Source organism: Dicentrarchus labrax, unplaced genomic scaffold (assembly GCF_905237075.1).
Source record: "Dicentrarchus labrax unplaced genomic scaffold, dlabrax2021, whole genome shotgun sequence".
Taxonomy (NCBI): domain Eukaryota; kingdom Metazoa; phylum Chordata; class Actinopteri; family Moronidae; genus Dicentrarchus; species Dicentrarchus labrax.
Window position 1 is genome coordinate 6,121,374 of NW_026136709.1, and position 18,902 is coordinate 6,140,275.

Below are 18,902 nucleotides of genomic sequence, written 5' to 3' on the forward strand. Positions count from 1 at the left end.
GAGATGTAGCCTGTGTTCACTGAGCTGTGCTAAGAAAGACTTACACGAGAGATTCAGAAGAAGAAGTGTGTTTGATAAACCCCTTCATTTCTATTGGTTGTACCTGTTTTGATCAGCTCACTTTAGGGTTATGGGCTCTCCGAACAAAGCATCACACACTTTATACGATTAACTGGTGGTGACAGGTTTTGTTTTAGGGCAAAAGCCTTCCAGCCCTACTTTGACCTTTCCTTTGTGGCATGCTACATAAGTGATCGAAAGCATAAAAATGTGCTTTTTTCCATGACTACTCCAGATAAAAAAAATAACCCAAAGTAGCACTGAAGAGCAGACCATAAATCATATTTAACAACTACAGACATGAAACTTAACTTTTATATGTGGACATAAAAAGGAAATGTATCCAAATATAGGGAGTAAGCAAGCAGCTTAGATACTAACATACTAGTTAATAACCAGTGTGTGGGCAACAAGAGAGAGACAATGCTACAGGATGGACACATTTAGAGGAAGTTATGTGTAGGACAGGAGGAATCTAATTTCAATGCACACCAAAGGAGTGTTTTAATGCCAGGTGTAAATGTAATCCTGCAAACTCAGATCTAGACAATGTAACAGTTATAATACCAGGTGTACAGGGAGTCTTTCTTCATCTCCACTGCTCTCTCTTTCTCTCTGCCGCCTCATGTTTCTCTTTTTGTTCAGCTAACAATGCCAGAGTGTTATTTCTCTTTGAGGAGGCTGCTTGAGTTCCCATCGGGCATGAGAGCGGCGGGGTGGAGATAGAAGCGGTGACCGTGCAAGACGGCGACATCGGGCTGGGCGAGCCTATTAGCACACTTCACAGCTGGTCCTCTCTCCCTCTCTCTCTCTCTCTCTCTCTCTCTCTCTCTCTCTCTCTCTCTCTCTCTCTCTCTCTCTCTCTCTCTCACACACACAAACACGCACACACACACATACACAATGGTCTTCAAGAGACCCATTGAAGGCTGCTAGTTTGAAGGAGAAGAAGGAAAGAACGATGGCGCTGGTCGTCCTCTGAGCTCCCATTAAAAGCATCTTAAAAGCTGCCAGAGAGGCTGAATGAGGGGTGGGAGACGGCATCCATCAATTAGAGGAAAATGAGATGGAGGGAGAAGGGTGGAGAAAGACACAGTGTGTATGTGTGTGTATTTGAAAAAAACAGCTAAGTTAACCCTAGCAGTGTAACACCAAACTGGTCAATCCAATCCTGAGAAAAGGTCTCATTTCCAACAAAGGCTTTACAGAAAGTTATAATACTTTGCAAGACTTTTACAGTCACTCTGAGTTTGTTTCATTACACCAGACCAACATGGAACTCTTATTAACAAGAAATGGCAAAGAGTAAGAGAAAAGAGAAAAACAGATATTGTGACATGACAGACCAAAGTGAAACAAAGACAAAGATACTTTTATAGGGTTGCGTTTACTTTTTGGTTTATTATAGTCTCCTAGGTGCTGTTCTCATTTAGACTGAGAAGTGATACGGCTTTCACCCTGTTGGCAGGTATGTGAGGTGCCAAAGACACTGAAATACTTTGAATACATTATGCTAGTCTTTTCTTCATTCTTTTCACTGGTATTATCATACCTTTCACTCTTTCCTGCATATCATTACGGCACAGAAATGACACCGGAGAGACTGTCATATTATTTTATAAGAAGCTTGAGGTTGAGGTTATAAAACAAGATGTTTAACTAACTAATTTAGTCTAATAAAAATCTTTAAAATCCACTTTTTTGCTTTTAATCTACCAGAGAATGGATCCCAACTGGTTTAGATGTTTGTTTTGAAACACGGAACATTTAATTTAGTGACTTTACCTGTGTCCATAAAGTTTACTTGAAACTATACAAATGAAATGTTGTCATTTTTTAGAAGTTGCGTTTTAAGGGTCCTTTAAACCAGCAGCCTCTATTGAGGAATTGTACTGTTTCAGAAAGTAAACAGTGATACATGTTTCCTTTTTTCCTATTTATTTATTTTATTTTTTATTTAGACTTTTTGACTCGTGACCTGAACCTAATTTTCTCTAATGTTGTGTGCATTGTTTTTAAAGGGGTTGCACATAATGACATTCACTGATGGCACATTTGATTGACTGGATATGGATATATTTACCAATGAGTCCAATGATAAGCCTGCATTCTTGTTTGCCAAGTATGCATGTCAGTTGTTATAAACTCTTGTTGTCAGTGCATGGGGAGTTTTGTTTATAATGTTTGTTTTGTTTTTTTTTTTCAAAACTGCCTTTCCTCTAAAAGAAAGTGTTTTTATTTGTTTTGTCATATCACAGCAAATAACATATAGAAATAGTGTTTGCAGTGTGTTCATGAAAAGGCTTTGTAGTGACTGATGCAATTTAGTTGATACATACATATGACCGACCAGACTTGAAATGTGTTCATCAATCACCCTTACTGACACAAGTTTCTTATTTAAAGAGAGATTTATTTGGATCATGTTGTGTAGAAGTGGGCAGTGGTGGTGATGACACTTGTCTGATATTACTGGATTTTGATGCCTCTAAGCTCCTCAAGCTGCGTCAAAGTGCTATACAGCTGCTAATGTGGCCATTGACTGCTGGCCAACAGCAGAATCTCCAGCAGCTTGTGTGAGGTCCACTTAGCATACAAACTGATGTTGGAAAACAGCCTGTTATGCTAAATAGATAGTAGATGAGAAATTCCCAGTGAATGTGTCCTCTAGCAAATAACTAGAAATGTTCAAACCTGGAGCATGTCTGGCTTATTTCCTCAGACATTTAACTTAAATGTCTTATTATTTGAATACTAAGGTATTAGAGTGATTACTATCTACAAATGAGACTATTACTGAGAAGATTGGCTTCTAAACTATGTTGTTAACCAACGTGTCAGACTGGAAATCTGCATGGAAATCCACAGGAAGAAGACACAGCTCTCCTAAGTAAAGGAAGGAAACATCAGACGATAGAAGGAGTAGAGAGCATGCAGAAGAATCAATTCTAACGGGTTTTATATTCTTTAGTAAAGAGGTAAAGGAAGAACTTTACCCCCCCCCCCACCCACAGGGGTACCTACAGTGTCATAGTTTGAAGAGTAGGGCCACTGACCAAGCAGCCGTATTTGACGAGGTAGCTTAGAAAATCACATCTAATTTACTTCAATCAATTAATAAATAAAATCAATTCAAAATGGGATCTAAAGATTTAATGGCATTTAATGTGTGTGTGTGTGTGTGTGTGTGTGTGTGTGTGTGTGTGTGTGTGTGTGTGTGTGTGTGTGTGTGTATGTGTGTGTGTGTGAATGCCCACATGCTGGGTGGGTTGCACTATGAATCTTCTTACAGTATTTCTACTTGAGTGTTGACTTAAGTGTTGATTTGTTTCAGCAAGCTGAGATGAAGCTTTCATCAAACAAACTATTACTTGATCAAGACACTAAAACCAAGATTACACAGCTGACTAAACCATGCAGTGAATACAGAAACATTAAAATGTGGTCTGAACACAATGCTCTTTAAAACACCGGTAGTGCCTTTTCCTGCAGCATGCTATGTAGGATCATCACAATATCATGTGCACATACAGTATGAATAGTGCACATCCATATGCATATACATGCCTGTGTATTTGCTCAACACACATGATGTATGCATGAATGCAATTATGCATAGCCTATATGTGTATATCATACATGTATGTATGAATATGCACGTATGTGTGTGCACCTGTGTGAGATTTAAGTCCCCTTCCTCTCATCTGAGCCTTTTTAACACACTCCTGTCCCCCAGTGTGGCCACTCCTCTCGGCACCCTACTGGGATCTCTGTCTTCATGGAATCCTATTAGACAAGGCCTGCTTCCATCTGGATCCAGCACTGACAGCCCATTCATCAACACTGCTGTCCCACACCAAACACACACAAGCACAAGCAGGGCCCTTCATTGTGGAGCAGGACAAGGAAACATCCCATAATAATAAAACAGACACCCACCAGAAGGAAGGGATGAAATAGAATCTCCACGGCGAGAGCCAGAGAGAAGGGAAGGAGAGGATGGAGAAGGCAGGAGGAAGAGTTAGATCAAGGTATGTGTGTGTGTGTGTGTGTGTGTGTGTGTGTGTGTGTGTGTGTGTGTGTGTGTGTGTGTGTGTGTGGTCTGTGTTGCCTGCCCTCTCTATGTTCATACCCGGGTGGCTCTTGGTTTGAACATACTGATGAAAGAGGCTTCTGAGAGTAAGGAGCATGAAATAACTTACCTGGTGTATCAGAGACACATACACACATGGCAGGCAGTAGCAGCAAGGCACCGGGAAGAAAGACAAAGACAGAGAGGCGGGTTAATATCAACACACAATCCATGTGAGGTTTGAGTGTGTCAGGCAAACACTATACAGCAGAATCAAAATCAAGGTCATGGCCACCCAGTGAGGAAGTGGTAAATAAAAAGGTGGATAAACTCAACAAATCAAACAAATCCAGTCATATTATCAGGGAAAAACTAAATGTCCTCTTTATTCACTCTGTTCAGATAAAAGTTAAGTCACTGGTGTTACTAAGTTGTTTACTTTATTGTTATTTCAGTTTGTGTCAACCTAGAAAGTTTTAATGAGTTTATCCCCTAATATATCCCAGGGTGCACCTATGTATGGACCAAGCCGAGACATAGTACATCAGAAATCAATTTTCAATCTTGACCGACTCTTGATCTTCAATATCTCATACAAGAGGAGAGCAGAAAGAGCACTTTCAGTAGTATTTATCACACACACACACACACACACACACACACACACACACACACGCACACACACACACAAACAGAAATCATCAGCTATACTATTGGCAGCAAAGCCATGAGAGTCTGATGGAGTGGTTGTCTTGGAAACAGAGACTGGCATGGGTTATTATGAAGGAAGAAATGAAGGGTGAGGGGGGGTCACAATGCAAAGATCTGCAGCGAGACAGAGTTGTGTGCGGTGTGTGTGTGTGTGTGTGTGTGTGTGTGTGTGTGTGTGTTGTGATAGGGGCTGATTATAGAGGTTCACCTCTAAATAAAGTTCCATTCTCTCACTACTATCCACTGCACTATCAATAATTCACATAAGACAAATGAATCAATAATTCCAACAAATATACAGACTTACAGCTGAGGCTGTGTTATTTTCTAAAGACATGGATCGGTATTCCTTACTGTAATATGCAACTGGTAGAAACAGAAAGAGAGGCAATGGATAAATAGGGAGGGTTGTAACAAGCACAGACAGTGACAGACTGACAGCCTCCTCCACTGTTTCCCCTTTCTCACCATTTTTCTTTCAGCCGTCTGCCTACACTGGGTTCATAGTCCTGTGGTGATTGTTGTTGACCTCCTTCACTCCCTCTCTCCATCCTGCCTCCTTTCATCCCCTCTTTCCTCCAGTCCAGCCCCCCCCCCCCATTTACAGAGGGAAGAAAACAAGTATCTAGGCAACACAGCATCGCTTATGGGGAGAGGAGAGGGGAGAGGAAAGGAGAGAGAAGAAGAGAGAGGAGGAGAGAGAGGAGGAGAGGAGGGGAGAGGAGTAAAAAACCGCATTGTGATGGAATAGAGAATACAGATGAGAACCAGAGTAGTTGAATGAGAGAAAAAGCAAGAGAGGAAGATAGAAAGTGAGATATCCTGTACAGTAGTGAGAACAAAAGAGGAAAAAGAGAGAGATAAGCATCAAATGAATCCCTCAAGAAACAAAATGCATGTCTGGTGAACAAGGGGAAGTAAAATGGGCCTAGCAATGGCATCTACAGTATTCAAAAATAAAATTGGGACAGATAGAAAAAGCCTGATGGGTAAGGAGAGAATAGCAGAAGAAGGAAATGAAAAAGGGACAAGATAATGGAGAAAAAACCTAATTATTGCCAAACCAGCCTTTTTCATGCCTGATTCCAGATGTTCTATTACATTCATTTATGTTAGTGTAATATTTCATACCTTAACACAAACACACTGCATGAGCCTTCTACACTTTGAATTGTTTGACTGCAGATTGCTTTTCAATTAATAACCCCAAAAAGTCTTGCAACCCAACAACACTGAAGAAAAAGTACATTTAATGTCTCTCTACAATAAACAATTTTATGACAGTTCATTGGGTTGTATGGATGGGTATTGCTGTCTCCTGAGTTTATTCCCTGATCTGTACCCATAAAACCCTGAATTTGAACTCTGTTTTTGAGAGAAATGGTAGTAAACATAAAAAAACGATAAAAAAAAATAAAATAGCAAATTGGAAATTATGTTAATGTCAGTGTGTCTTGAGGCATTTGCGGGGTGTTTGCATGAGGGCAAGCTGTGCGATAGATAAGGTTCCAGAAAAGAGGGTTTTCCTCGGCTCTCTTCAAACCCCTCAAGACACACAGAGAGATGGCAGAGGAGGAGAAGGAGGGAGGGAGCAGACTTAAAAACATTGTTGTTGTTGTGTGTGTGTTTACTTTCATCTGCCTCTTCTTCTTCTATTCAGCCAAGAAATAAAGTTTCATTTATTCTTTCAGTCACAATGGTGAAAGTGAGGATCCCAGCATGCCAAATAAAGTTTGCTGATTATGTGTAGCCCTTTCTGGGATATAAACATAATAGTTCAACAGACAGACAGACAGACCATAAGAAAGTGAGCTAATAAAAAACATATTCAGTCTGCTGACAATTTTTTTCACTTTTGACCCTTGCAAATCCTTTTTGCAGTGCTCCACATGGGATCATTATCCCAGGCTTCATGCAAGCCAACACACAGACATACACAACATGGCCCCTATGACGGCTGGATAATGACATTTGACAAGGCTATAGTTGCTCATCTGCAAACCCACCGTAATCCATGACATGTACAACCACTGTGAAATGGGATGAATGGGAAATTGTGGCATACTGTGTCATTCAGGGTAACTGGGTTTGGTATTTATGATGGAAGAAAAACTGGGGGAGACAGCTGACGTGCTCCACACCTGGATCTTTGGGGATGACAGCTCTCTCCAAACAAAGGCAGTTTGAGTTTGCCAGACCATTGTTTTTAGCACTGTTTGACAAAATGACACAAAATCACGTGCATGTCCGGATTCAATCTGCAATCACACTGAGCAATCAGTAGAGAGTGGCGTTAAAGCCCTGTGGGGAGCAATCTGGGCCATTTCCAAGCAGCATCTCCCACAGCCACGTACAGGAAAAAAATAAAAAAAGCTTTCCGCAGAGGAGCTGAGCTCATTTTGAACACATAATTGTCCTCCTCTTCCCCTACAGCCTCATTACAGTACAATCTGATTACAGGGTGGAAAACAAAGGAAGAGGATGAAAAATAGCATCCACCATCGATGAGGTGGATGCAGGTCTGTTTATGTCTCTGTCAACTTTAGCCCCGACCCTCCCTTCCCTACTTAACTTGGTTTTGACTTCAAGCAAGCCGGAAAAAGTACAACTCTATAAACACAGTTTGTGTTCATTCTAGGTGAAATTGCATGTCACATCCGTTTGGGTTTCACAACATAAAAGCATAAATTCTCATCCATGGTGTCAAAGCCACCGTAGCTGGAGCAGAGAAGTGGTAGGAACCTCACAGGGCCTAACGTGGCTGTGACTGAAGTCAGCCCATTTTCTGTGTATGACAGCAGCAGAATGAGACTGTTTCGGCTCAGTTAACGCGCCAACGATCAGGTCCCCTGCTCCCAATGAGCAGATTTCATTGGCCTCTATTACTGGGTCAGGCTGCATGTGGCGGTGGCTGTGTGTGTTTGACTAAGCAATAAGCCCAGTGTCACTGTCACTTTCATCAGCAGAAACTCTCACTCACTATGTCTCATCTTTTTCTTTGTCTCTCTTTCTTCTCAAGGGCAGCTTTGGAAAAACCATCCAACCCTCCAGGAGAGATGAGGATAGGGAAGAACCAGACTATACCAATATGCCAATAAGGGGAATAGCACAGAGGCTAAACAAGCTTACAATGAAATGTGTAGTGAGTTCTCCTCAGGTTAAACTTTTAACATGAAAACTGCAAATTTGTGTATTGCTTGATTAAAAAATGGACTAATATAACATACTGAGTGCTTTAACTGCTTTTTATGAAGCTACACCTTCTTATGACAGCAGCATGCCAGAGGTATGTTCACAAATTATACAATTTTAGTGCAAAGATTATGATAACTATGAAAGAAATAAGGCATTTTAGAGTCAATATTTCTGTTGGCATTGCTGTGATAAAGGTTAGCTCATGTGGAACACAAGGTTCTATCTATACATCTTAAGTTCTTCTTGGCTGCATTCCTGTGTGGACACACATCAGTCCAAAACCAACACTGCGATACAACAAAGCCAATGCAGTCCACATCACACAGCTAAATAATATTGTGACACCAGGGCAATTTAGTTATTACAAGATACATGTAGTGTGTGGAGAATAATTAACACAATCAGCTTAAAAACTACAAATAATGAATGACCTGATTTTCAATCTTATGAAAGGAAAAATGGGCAGATTCCAAATCTTTATCTTAAAACATTCTTCCTCAGCCAATTGTGAGCCTTGAATCCTAAAAAACTTCAAATTCAGAAGCTTAATAACTTTAAATCAGAGAGTCAGGTATGTTACCAGCAACCCAAACTGGCATATTAATGAACTAAAAAACTTTCCCCAGTTAGACCTCAGTGGTTTAGCACCTTTAGGTATGTGTGCATCAGCCCAAGTTGCTTGTATTCCATTGACCCTATCTGACTCATAAATAACAGAAACTCTGGTCCAGCCAGTCCACCTGTGCTGTGAGGTATGCAACTGAAACATCTGTGCTGCTGTTAAAACAAACTCTACTTATCTCTCCCCTTAAAGACACATTCTATAAGTCTCTTCTTGGCAACAGCTTGGAGTCTAGCTTTGAATTCATTTCTTAAGATGTCTATCTCTAGCTCTATCTGAGCTGTGTGAGAGGGAAGTAAGGTGGACTCCAGAAGACAGAGCAGGGTTGGGCTAATGAGTGACGTTTGATAGGTTCCAAGTTAAAACTCATACTGCAGCATGTCCACACATTTCTGTGATTTTCAGAGAGATAAAAAAAAAAAGTATTTTGTTGCAAGTGCATGCACATGCACCCATATGGCTATGTGTGTTTAAACATATAAATGCATGTTCATGAGCAGACAAGTGCAGTGCTGATGTGGAGACTGTGCACATCAGAGCATCCAGGAGGGATTTCATTTAAATGAGTGGAGCAGGGCTGAAGTGCTATGCACTCTCTAGGGACAAACACAGCCCTCAGTCCCTGGAGTAGATCCATTTACACAGACAGACACAACATAGATTCATACACACACAATCAGTGTAAACACTACAAACAAAGTTTATCCAGCCAGTTAAGTCAGACGTCTGTGGATCTCCAGATTTTTATATAATAAACCCATCTCACCAGCCTAAAGAGTTATAACTTACTTTATAACTTACACTTACTGATGAACTGGCAAAACTTGAATGCAATGTACATTATAAGCCGTAGAGTCCAAAGAAGGCTAAACCATTGGTCTTATTCTCACCTTAACAGGGAACTTGAGTTATAAAGTTTTCAAACAATTTGGAGCTCTCAATGTATAAAACTGTCTCTGGCAGCTTTAACATTTGGTTTAGGGTGTCACCAAAGTGCCATCAGCAATAAGAATGCATCCAGGCAGACTGTCAGTCTAATAAACCCGGTTATTGCTTTCCTGCTCTCTAAATATGACAAGCGATGCTGAGAAGCTCAACCTTTTCATTGTGCAAAATGTGCCACTTAAATAAACGAGCTGCAGTAATATTTCAAGTGCTTTTCTTATTCCATTCCATCCCCTCTGATCATCAGTCCTTGTCCGGCTCCATTAGAGCTGTTTCATATCTGAGAATAACAATATCTCAGTCACTGTGTGGCTCACCGCGCTGCCGTAGAGCTAATCAATCTACGACTCGTCTCTCCATAGGTGGACTGATCGGCTGGTATTATTCTCCAGTCAATTACCTCCACTGAGAGAGGCAGAAGGAAGAATGACAATGGACGCTGATGAATGCCAGTCAGGGCTCAATTTAGCCAGCCGGGGCGCCCTCCCTAAGCTGGCAGTAAGACAATTGGGTCGTCTAATAGGTATTTATATGAGCTCCCCTCCAGCGACCAGCCATTTGTTATGAAGAGAGGTTACTGCTAGAATGGACTGTTTACCTATAATGTGCAAGTCTGCATAAGGACGTAGTGGAAGACCACAGTGTGTATGATGGATGCTTGTGCATGCATGTGTGTTTATGCACATGTGAATGCATCTGTATTCCCAATCATCTTAAAATGATGTACTCATCTGCTGTCTTTAGGCAATATCAAGAGTCTATAGTAGTTATCAAATGACTATCAATGGCTATGCCTTGAATCTGAACTGCCTCATTTAAACTCTCAGTACACACAAGAAGGTAGTAACAGTTAAACAGCTGGTGAAGGTATTTAACACATTATTATGCTCTGTGCGCGTGTTCGACAGTGAAGAAGTAGCCAAAAATGGAAGTTGGCACGACAAATGTAAGGGTTCAGGGGAATGGCAATCCACAGACGTGCCCTACTGTCCTACAGGATGATGAGAAAAACACTGCAGCACATATTCGAGATGAAAATGGAGAGAGAGTGAAAGAAAATACAAGAGTAAGTCTGGGAGACACTGAGAGAGATTTCATTCATAGTTACAGACCCAAAACAACGGATTTCAATGGATTCTTTGTTTCATTTGGTTAGGCTTGGTAAACTGAGGGCTGAACTGGGATGTAGTTGGGTTAGTTAATAAACTGAACCTCAGTACTCTCAACAGTGAAATGGCTTTCTCTCTAACATGGTTATAATATTTGATGGCTCTTTTCCTAATGTATTGGGGGAATAGCAAGTTCTCATACATAAGCTAGCATTCTTCCACGACTGATTTGAGTTATTTCAGAGCCCATTATGGTAGTTTTTGCTGCCTTGTTTTTGCTTTCATTCACAACTGTTGCTATTTCCATGGGAACAAGATTAGGCAGTAAATCATGGGTTGAGATACATAACAAGAAGACCTTGTGGCGCAATGGTAGCGCGTCTGACTCCAGATCAGAAGGTTGCGTGTTCAAATCACGTCAGGGTCATAGCTTTTCACAGTCAGACTCAACCTGTGTTGAAAAAGCTCTGCAATAAGCAGCAGAGCAGCTTCACGGTGGCTGCATTTGGCCTAAAGGCCCGGACACACTAACCCGATTATAGGCCATCGGACAGTCGGGCGAGGTCGGTGACTCGAGTCAGTTCGGTGTGTCCCGTGCCGTCAGTCGGAGTCGACGTCGACGTTCATTTTGGCCGACTCTACATGTCAAATGGGCCAGTGGCCGTCGGCCTCAATGACCAATCTGATTGGTGGAGTGTTAGCCCTTGACTAGCGAATCAGTGAGTGCACGAGAAAACCGGAAGTGACGATGGTAAACATACTACGCCAGTATCTTGTTATTATTAGCCATCGTATTTTCAGTTCAGGGAGTAATGACAATAACGATCCTTCTTGACTACTATCAACACTCTCTGATGAAAACAATGACTGACGACAGCGTGCTCTGTGTTTACTAGGTCTAGAGTGATCCGTCATTTCCAGTTTTCATTTTTTTTGGGCGACAACACAGATTAGCGCCGCCTGCTGTTATGGGGACATAGTACCGACTCGGGGAGACGAGAGTCCTGGCCTTAAAACACAGCACAACAGCTGTCTCGTACTGAAATAGAGAAAATAAAGCAAACATTAAAACCCACTGAGTAAGAATTAAATATTTCACTTCAGAAATCTGAGCAGCTTCACCTTTCAGAGATTTCTATTTTGCGTCCATCACGCTTGTGTAAAATAATATAACACCATCAGGCCTCACTGAAATAATTTCCTATGAAAGAACAGATGTCTGCATTTTTCTCTGGCTCTCCTCTTGTTTTTGTCTGTGACACAAGGCTCTTTGTGTGTCTTAACACAGTAATCATTTTCACAGTCATACCTACCTGGCACTAAGGTGTCTACTGTCCTGTAATCCTAATAACAGATGCCCACAACTGTCCAGAGCAGCCCAATACCATCATACAAATGACTGCTTTAGCCAAATGTTCTACACATAGGCAGGTTATTCAGTTACAACAACTAACCTCTAAAATCCTTTTAGTATGCTCACGGCTTCCGCTCAACATTTCTAAGGAGGCTTTGAGAGGCAGGTTTTGTGGCCCTAAGCTGGGCTCATATTCCTGCAGTTAATTGGGCCTGACGAGATGTACGTGCCTTCGGACCAGACTTTTTTTTTCTCCACTCTAAGTGTGCAGCTACTTGTATTTTTCATCACTTTCTTTTCCCATGAAGCACATCTTTCAAGTGTAACAAATCTCTGGGTGCTAAATACACACAGAACCAGGATTCTTGGCAACTAAAGAGTTGTCCTCTTAGTATTTCCTCCTTTGTCCTCTGTTACTCCTACATGTCCTCTCCCCCACTCCAGCACCCACCTCTCAGAAAAGCCATTCCCCAGCCCAACCCTTGGGTGATCACATCCAGCATGTTAACCATTTGACCCCTTGACCCACTAAAGCGCTTGCTGTGGTCCACTACAAGGAAATTTGGTTAAAACATGTGTAAGAAAATACGAGGACATTAGCTGAAAAGTCTGTTTAGTCTTCTCATTGCTTGGCTATATACACAGGACTCTGGGTGTGTGTGTGTGTGTGTGTGTGTGTGTGTGTGTGTGTGTGTGTGTGTATCTGGCAGTAAAAAAACCATTACTGAGTGTGTATAGAGCTCATTCACACACCTGGGCCCCATTCAGCGTTGCCCTGCCAAACACCCGTGACGTGCCCTGAACAGAGCAGCATCATGGGAAGTCTAAATTAAGCATAGGGCTGTGACACGGTCAGGGCACACTGTCGAACACTTGATGGAGGAGTGAGAGACAGAGACAGAGAGAGCACACCGATGAGGAAAGTGTGCTCTGCAAACATAATACGACCAAATTAAAACAGGAGCTGGATGAAAAAAAAACACCAGAGCGCTGTAATTAAACTTACTTAAATAATTAAACTTCTGCAACACTGGCATTTGATTGACTTGATCATGAAACACCCACACTGTGTTCAGCTAAAAGAAGCACGGATGTTGGTCAGTATATAAAAGCCGAGTGAGAACATTATAAAACCATAATACAATGTAAGGCGACTGTGATACTGCAAAGCCATGCCCATAATGTGTTATTCCAACAGCTACACTCTTCAAATTAATTCAATAAATCACAGAAAACTAATGAGAGAGTAAGAAAGGCATATTTTATGACATGTCCAAATAGTTCTCAGTCTGTGGAATAACAGGAGAGAGGAGAGGAAAGCCGTTCCCAGAACTGAGAACTCCCTGGATCTGGAATATGGGGCGTTGATATTTTCTTAAGTGGGCCTCGGGGATGGCTTTTGAAACCATGCTTAATGTAGGATTTTATTTGGCTTGGAATAAAAGCCCTCCCTAGGGCGCACCTCTTCCTATAGGCTGGTTAACCCTGCCTGACACACACACACACACACACACACACTTAAGCATGCGCACACACAAAACATTAAGTAGGTTATGATTCATTTTCTTTGTCATCATCTGCCCATAAAACAAAGTCAATTGGAGCGAATGGGGGATTTCCTCCACTCCTTTTTAGGCTGCACATTAAATCATTCATGGCTATTAAACAGTACACGTGTGTATTAAAATGTGAACACACACACACACACACACACACACACAGATGTAGACACAACATGGTCTGTGCTTTCACATAATGTTATTCAAACTATAACCTGACATTTCCTCTGTATTGTAGCTTTTTAAATAGACCTGTAAATAACTGGGAGCACAATGAGCAGACGGTTAATGAATTCAATTAGTCAACGTCGGGCCGATTAAGAGGTCTGAAAAGAAGCATTGTCACATCGTAGATAGGAGAGGAGTGTGTGTGTACGCGTGTGTGTGAGAGAGACCCAGAATCAATGGCTCTATCAGTCAGCCAGGCCAGGCCTCGCACTCTGGGCCTCTCGCTCCATTCATCACCGAGGACCAACAGACGGCAATACATGGAATATATGTGTGAGTGTGTGTTTCATTTTGTGGGTGTGTATTTTACTTTGGTATTATGTTGTCTATGTGTGTGTGGGAGGCCGTGTGTGTTTGCATACCAGCAGCTCATTATAACTCTTTGTACCAACACGCTGCACATCTCAAAGCTGGTAACATTACCTCTTATCTCAACAGCAGGATGAATGCTTTGAAACTGTCAAAGGCCTCATAGATGTTTTCTCAATTAAGAGTAACCTTTATGCTGAAGGATTCACATCCCACAAAAGCTTCTTGTCTGCTTTTACACTATGTACGACAATGGAAATTGGAGGCGCCGTACTTGTAGCTGTCAGATGCCGAGTTCAAACAGTGCGGTTATTTTTTTACAGCGGGGCCCGATGGGGAATCGACCTTTTCACTGAGATGTCTGAGTAAACAGAAAAAAGGAAAGCAAACAAAATAAAATGCCAAGCAAAATTCACAGTATTCACACAGCGATCGCCTGGCGAGACGGTGCCAAAAGACCGCAAACAACAGAGCCCCTCAGCAGCCCACTAAAGCTGACGGAGCCTCTTCACGAGGGGACGCTAAAAACTAAATGTGTTTGGGGAAGTGGTGCTAAGCATGCAGGCTGAAATATTGTCTGTAAGGAATTTCCTTTGCTGAGGCAACTTCAAATAACTTTTACACACGTGTTGGGAAAGAGAGAGAGAAAGGGAGAGAGAGAGCATTACAAGCTGAGCTCAGATATTAATACCCAGGAAAGTTTGCATGAATACATCAGTGTGACTTGTAAGAATTAAAAAGAATCTTCTAACACTTGCTGGAGTGAGAGAAAAATCAGTCTTTGTTACAGATTCAGAGCTAACAAGGTTTTGGTTATAGGAAAGATTATTCATTTAGGGTGGGAAGTGAAGCTGTCATGAGTGTGTGTACCTGTTAACTGTGTTTATCACGTGTGGAAAATATATTAATCACATGACATTTGTCAATGTTTATTTCAATTTAGACAGCATGCTGTTATTTCATGTGCCAATGCAGAATAAGAAGAATGTGCAGAGTAACATGAATATGTATGGGGACTATAAGGATTTGTAATGTACTGGCCTAATTCCTCCCACATTTATTTTTTTTCACCTGTATGGTGTTACCCTGGTAGGCTTTCAATTTTTCAATGGCTGCAACTTAATGATTATTTCCATTATCAATGAATCTGACGATTATTAATTTTAATCAACTGATCAATCCTTTGATTTATAAAACGTAAGAAAATTGAGAAAAATTCACTACAATTTCCCAAAGCTAAATTAATAATAATAATTAATAATTAATTAAATTACTTGTTTTTTGTCTCAAACAAGTCAAAATCTGTGACTTGTTGGCAGTTAACAAAGATGACAATTTCGAATTAACCAATTATCTAAACAGCTGCAGATTAATTTTCAATTATTCAACTAATCATTTCAGCTCTAGGTTTTTTATCTGTCAGTTGAGGTAAAACATGAATCTTTCCTTGCAGTTTGAGTTTTATTTTGTAAAACACAGAGGCCTTAATAAAAGCAAACAAAGGAGAGAGATTTTACAATAGCAAACCCCTGGCTTCAAATTTAGAAAACATGTGTGGAAGATGTTTCACACCGGCATCTTGCTGTATTTTTGAGGCAGCCCATCAATTGTGACTTGAGAGCATTCATCCAAGGTTTTCCAGAGAGGATGTTTTCGCTTTCATCTGCTGTCCATCCGCTCCTTTGACAGACGCTTCAGTTTACGCTGAGCCAGGAGACTATAGTCAGAGATGCTTCTATTGATGGGTCAGCTTGCACAGGAGAGATGAATCAATTCTCTGTGAGTGGACACGTACGGCAGACAGGAAGTGAGCACTTGGTCCGGCCTGAGGGCCCCACTGATGCTACACTATGTTTATCTCAGGGATAGGCTTCTCCTTTCACCCCCACCTCACACACACACACACACACACACACACACACACACACACACACACACACACACACACACGCACACACACAGGCTCGCACCGGCCCTGGCCCAATCCGTGATTGCATCTGGCATGTCATCGTCTGTGGCCAGCTCGGCTCCTCAGGGGCCCCTGATGCTCTGATGGAGCAAAGCAGCACCGTCCCCCACACCCCACTGTTCACCCCTTCTCAGGACAAATTTAATTTGGAGGTGCAGAGGACTGATAAAACCAGGAGACAGCATAAGGGGCAGAGGGAGGAGGGAGGTAATTTGATACCTCCTCCTGCCCCATTTCACCTCCTGCACACACATACACACCTCCTCCTCTCGTTTTCCTCCACCCTGCACCCACGCCCCCTCTACTCTCTGCATCCCGAGACAAAGACATCCTTTTTTTCCTCTCTGCCATTTTTTTCTCTTATCAGATGGATGATAGAAGGAAAAGAGAGACGGATGAGCAACACCATGCTTCTGATCTCAGATACATTACCAGTGGAATTCTGTATCTGTGCTGAATGCAATATACACTGGTTGTATAATCACCTTGTATAAAATGTATCGTTTCTTCTCTAAACATGTATAGAAATGTACTATTCTCTATGTGAGTGAAATGTAAATTAAAGAAATATGTAAGAAAGCACATGTTATGACCATGACAAAAAATAATTTCATATTTCATCCATACAGTTTTACTTTCAGATAGTGAGTAGTGTTGAAACAATGAATCAATACATCCATTACACAACTCACATACAATTATATATGATCATTAATTATATTCTCAAACAAAATTACTACACATTTGCTTTGCTAAGCTTCTCAAAAATTATGATTTGCTGCTTTTCTCCGTTTTATGTCATTGTAAAGTGAATATTTGGGTTTTGGACTCTTGGAGATCTGCAAGTATCTGCAAGTACTTAAATGTAAGTACCTGTCCTTGTATCTGGTCTGAAAAAAAATGGTATCGCTGCATCCCTAAATAAAATCATTGTTACTGAGACCTTTTGATTGAACACAAGAAGGAGGGATACTGTAGCACCTGGCCACAGTTAACCCCTAAAAGCAGTTTCTCTTAGCAGCATTGTGGGCTACTAAATTGCTGCTTGTTCAAGCCTAAAACGTATGTGTAGCGGCAACTGAGCGTAAATAGTGGCCCCAGTGGCTCCAAGTGGGGCCACTATGATGCGTGAGTGCCCACAGATGTCGGCTACAGTCTATCTGAGCTGCCTTTATTGAATTAGCCAGAGACTAGAGCAAGCAGTCTGGAGCTGGAGGTTTTCACAGGTCAGTGCTTCCCCTCCAGCCCTGCAGCCATAAGGCCTTTGAGCCACCTGCAGCTGGGAGACACGAGCTGAACCTCAACCTGAGACTGACTGTGTGTGTGTGTGTGTGTGTGTGTGTGTGTGTGAGAGAGAGAGAGAGAGAGAGAGAGAGAGAGAGAGAGAGAGAGAGAGAGAGAGAGAGAGAGAGAGAGAGAGATAAAGGGCTGACAAACTAGTCGACAGATGGATTTTCTTGAAAAAAAAGGGCATACTAACCAGACACACCAGGATCTACACACTGCACACGCATACAAAAAAACACATGCAAAGACAGAAGGTCAGGCAAGTGAGTGTGTCTGTGTGTCTGTGTGTGTGTGAGTGTGCAGGCTTGATGTCCCTGGGAGCCTGACCACACTGCCTTCTTCATATGGACAGGTGAGAGCTGCAATTATCACCGGGATCTCTTGCACACACAAAGCTCAAGGCTCTCAAGACACACTTCTACACACACACACACACACACACACACACACACACACTTCATCAAGTCTCCAGTCACTCTGTGAAACCATAGTGCCTTCTTTCCCCTAACACCATTCAGATCATGTTTCCATGCCAGCCCTGCTGGTGAACCAATCCAAGCTGGTGAACGGGCACCAGTCCCATACTCCCCACTGCCCAACTCATCTATTATTGAAGTTGACATAATTGCAGGGGGCATCATCCACCAATATCAAGACTCCCAATATAAAAGCCTTTAAATAATTCAGGAAAGAGGTGCCCACCCCACACTGGCAAGTGGGGGATTTCTCACATGATGAGATCATGGTCCCTCAGACACAGGAGGGCGTGGGGGCGCGACTGTGTGTTTTTATGTGTGTGTATGTATATAAATGTGTGTTCACAACCATGTGTCAAGTGTCAGCTGGAGTTCTGAAGTCAACCCAGTTCATTATGATATGTGTCGTCAGGGGAAGTGACAGAGCTGTGACCTCCCACACTCCTCACCCCCACCATCTAAAACCACCTTCCTTAATCAAGTGGGCGTGCATGTGTGTGTGTGCCTTTCTTTAAAAAAAAAAAAGGGGGGGGGACTCATTTGTATTCAAGTAAACTTCAGACATCAGCATATACTGTGATTACGGGTTCGGCAAATTGCTAAGCATGATTGATTGTGTCTCATTGTTGGAATAATGTGTGATCTGTGACCGATTGATTGTGTCTCGTTGCACTGAATGGCTCATTTGAATATTAACAACCTACTACTTGTGTTGCTATGAAATGTCACCAAATTGTTCCTAATTTTGAGACGCAAATGATACGCAAGAAGTAATTTGAGCCTCATCAGCACTGAATAATAACAGGACAGTCCCAAATGACAACCAAATTCATAAATCGTAGTTTTACCACCTCATTCACTGATCAAAACAGCCATTTTATATTTTGTTAAACATTTATTCTGTTGTCTCCCATTCTAATGGTGGATTCAAACGTTCTAATACATAAATCTATTTGTTCATGAATGCCCCCAACAAAATGCTAAATAGAGTGGGAAAGTGTGACAT

At 41.7% G+C, this 18,902-nt stretch overlaps 1 protein-coding gene and 1 non-coding gene across 6 annotated transcripts in view; one reads left to right on the forward strand and one right to left on the reverse strand.

The window, feature by feature from the left end:
- Positions 1–18,902, reverse strand: part of LOC127369479 (partitioning defective 3 homolog) — a 333,391-nt gene that overhangs the window by 249,767 nt on the left and 64,722 nt on the right. The window lies entirely within an intron of this gene.
- Positions 11,070–11,141, forward strand: trnaw-cca (transfer RNA tryptophan (anticodon CCA)). Its single transcript has one exon. It is a non-coding gene; the product is annotated as a tRNA-Trp (tRNA).